We start from the raw sequence: 4,087 nt of genomic DNA on the forward strand, positions 1-4,087 counted from the left end.
GGTGTGCTATGAATATTATTCCAGTTAGCCTTGGATTATTTCAGTGGCCAACATATGCAGACATTTGTACTCCTCAACCATTTTCTCTCAAAGTAATGGGCATTCTATAATTTAGACTTCAGAGAATTCCAACGATGAAGATTTTAAGAAAAGTATTTTATATTCAACAGGTACGTTCTGCTGCATGTACTGTACTCCAGAGCTGTTATGTCACACTGTATATAAATGGTTGCAAAAAAAAAAAAAAAAAAAAAAGTCAGTGCTTCTAAAAAGAATTTAAGATAATGGTTTTTCAAATGCCTTTATAATAAGCTTTGTTTCTTTGTGAAACTAAATTCAGCAGGCTGAAGGAAATGGTTCATGTGATGAAGTGGGCTGGTGTCCTCTAGAGTACCTGGGTACATAAACAGAAACTCCTGTAGGTAAAAACGAATCTGTGCCATTAGTCTTTCTATGTTTCTGCATCCACATAGAGTGCAGTTCATGGGGGTGGGGGGGTGGGAAGGGGGGACCTGAAGGGGAAAGGGCGTTAAAGTGATACATTTTTATACCAAATGTGTTTATTTTTTTGTGCAAGTAATCCTTAAAATTGGAATTGTATTAGGTGTTAAAATAAAGTTTTTAAAAAATTACTTGTATTTATACTTTGCAGACTTAATAAGGGAAATTTCTTAATTCTAATTAACTTCCAGTTTTCATAATCTAAATAGGACAGAGGTCCAGGACACAGAATGCTGTGTCGTCTGTGATTTCTTTAACAGTGCTTGGATTTCACGACATGAAAATAAGGGAAAGACATTTTTAATGTAAATTTGAAACGTAAATGTATTTTTCTAGAACGTCTCCCGGACTTTTCCTTCATCTAAGGGACATGAAAGACGTCTAATTACAGTAGATAAAATGAAAATGATGGTGACAGATGTTTTGACGTGAGGCAGTGTGGCCAACTTAAGTAAAGAGACCTCCTGGATTGGAGCTTAAAAGTGCAGTTCTATTTTGGATACTTACCACATACTGGTATGACAGTTAGTTCACATTTTGAATCACTCTGGGCCTTATTAAACCAGGGTGATGCTGGCTGCAGGATGTCTGTAAAGCACTCCTAAGGTTTTATTCTATAGGTGCTATTAAAATTATAAATTTTGCATAGTGGAGGTTTTATTTCAGGTATGCTATCAAGTCAGGTTGGTAGAGAAATCCTTAAAACTTTAGAAATACTTACTACATCATTTCTTTTATGTTGAAACTTATTGGGTCCATTAGATTTCCGCTTTAATCAAAACCACTTATGAGCCTCTCAGAACTTACTCAGAAGACTATAAAATCTATGCAGTGCTACCCAGAGGGTATGGATGAGATGGGGGCTTTCAGAGGTCTCTCCTAGCTTCACGAATCCTCAGTTCTGAGCTGTTGCAGACTGATTTTATAGCTGACAGCCCATAAAACAAAGCTGGTTCATTTGTGGGTGTTGATGATTTCGCAGTATCATGAGCATCACGATTCCGTAACACTCAGTATTCTCATGGAGATTTTTAGAAACCTTTAAGGAATAATATATAATGTAGCAAACAGTTCGTTTATTAGCATGTGGCCTGGAGATGCTCTGTGGTACCGTTTAACCTTCTAATTATATATAATGAATTTCCCAAATTCATTCATTTTCTAGGAATTGGTCAAAGGATAAAGCCTTATATGTACAGCCTTATTTTAAGAGAAAGTTCCTTCTCTGAGTCAGGAACATCCCTCTTTCCAGCTGCTGCAGCCCCTCTCAAGTGTGTGAATTCCACTACTTACCAAATCACTTAGAAAACATTTTGACAAAATTCAGCCTCAAATATCAACCATCTTATGAAGCATCTATAAAGAAGCAAGCCAAAATTGTGTTTAGTTATTTAGTAATTGGTAAAACCTGTTAGTATCTGAGATATAGCCAAATATGGAACTACTTCCTCCTCAAAAAAAAAAAAAAATGTGGCCAACTATTAATATTCTTTGAGACATTTACACCAAGGGGCGGGATAAGCATTTTTGCTCTTAAAAAATACGGATTCAGGGGCACCTGGGTGGCTCAGTGGTTGAACCTCTGCCTTTGGCTCAGGTCCTGATCCTGGGATCCTGGGATCAAGTCCCATATCAGGCTCCTCGCAGGAAACCTGCTTCTCCCTCTGTCTGTGTCTCTGTCTCTCTGTGTCTCTCATGAATGAATAATAAAATATTAGAAAAAAGAAAGAAAGAAAGAAAATACGGATTCAGAATCTTTGTTGTGTAAAACTTGTGTAACAATTGGTGACACAAAAAAAAGTCCAAAATGTGGGTTCACAGTTTATAGGTGGTGAAAACTGAGGCCTTACTGCAATGGAGTGTACGTTAAAATGTTCATGGTGACACATTTGAAGCAATAAATGGCTTAATTAAATGCCTAAATGAAGCTGAGTGTTTGATAAACATACAGTCATTCTTGTAAAGGGCAGTTCATTTTTTTGCTCTTTTCTCCTTTTAAAGCAAATTCCACACACTTCGGATTTTTGACTGCATTTGGTCCGTGCCTCTGTCCTTCCATCTCAGAAATGGGCTTGTTGATCCCATTAATGAATCTTAGAAATACAAATGTCTGATACGCTTGGGCTGCGGGAGGTGAGGCGCTCTGTGTAGACATTGCACTGTTTTCCTTCAACTCCCATCTTTAAAAGAAATCTTTAACGGGTGGGTCTTAAGAGTGAATACGCTCAGGAACCGTATTTTTCTTATCCTACAAACATTTTGCCCCTGGAGCTTGAGCACACACAGCCCACGGTATTTGGGCGTGAGCGTGGGGAGGACCCGCGTGCTAACAGGTAACTGCTGCACTGGGCAGGTGCGGGCAGCGATGGCAGCGGGAACACCCACACCCCCGAGGCTTCCCCGGGGGGGGGGGTTTCTTTTGAGCCGATGCCTAAAGGCACATGAAGTCAGGAAGGTTTTCCACGGCAAGAGACTGTTTAAGGGCCACGTCCACCCCGGTAACTTAAGAGAACTCTGGGATGAGGGAGATGAAGGGTCAGCAAGCAAAGCCAGGAATCCGAGCGGGAGTCTATAAACACAAGTTTACACCGTGTCCCCAAATCCTTTGTTAAGGAGACCAGTGGGGCATCTACGTACTGTTGGCCGAACACGTTCAGATCGGTTTAAGTTTAATGAAACCAGAGCGCTTTTCTTAATGTAGGGGTGACACAACAAGTCTTTAACTTGGAAATTGCTCAAAAAAAAAAAAAAAAAATCCTACACTTAAGGTGGGTCTTTCCTCCTCATTTTTTTAATAATAAATTTATTTTTTATTGGTGTTCAATTTGCCAACATACAGAATAACACCCAGTGCTCATCCCGTCAAGTGCCCCCCTCAGTGCCCGTCACCCAGTCACCCCCACGCCCCGCCCTCCTCCCCTTCCACCACCCCTAGTTTGTTTCCCAGAGTTAGGAGTCTCTCATGTTCTGTCTCCCTTTCTGATATTTCCCACCCATTTCTTCTCCCTTCCCCTCTATTCCCTTTCACTATTATTTATATTCCTCAAATGAATGAGACCATATAATGTTTGTCCTCATTTTCGAAACCACGAATCAGAATTGCTAGTGAAGATTTGTTTTGTTTTGCTTTCCTCATTGAGATGGTAAAGTCTACGTCCCCCAGGCTGTGACTCCTGACACCCAGGATCTTAATATTCGTGATTTGATTCTGCTACGGAGAAATAAAGTTAAAAGTGTCATAAAGACGCACTGACTTCAGAATTGTTTTGTTTTTTTGATTGAAGCATGACAAAGAAGAGGTATGCCCCTTTCCGGCCATTTCCATTTTCGGGTAGTAAGTACATATACTTTATACGTCAGTATTTAACTAATAAGTTATCAGGCATTATTAAAATGAAAAAAAAAAGTAATTTCTTAATAAATTCTTCAGGGCCATATAATCCAGTTTTTGGTTAATCCGGAGCCACCTTTCACTTTCTTTGCTATTGACAGAAGAGACCGTGGAAGAGCATTATAACCCTTCATGTCTCCACTTCTTATTAAAAACTCGGAAGCCAACGTGGGAAACGAGGGTGGAGAATGCATG

This window comes from Canis lupus, chromosome 14 (genome assembly GCF_003254725.2).
Source record: "Canis lupus dingo isolate Sandy chromosome 14, ASM325472v2, whole genome shotgun sequence".
Taxonomy (NCBI): domain Eukaryota; kingdom Metazoa; phylum Chordata; class Mammalia; order Carnivora; family Canidae; genus Canis; species Canis lupus.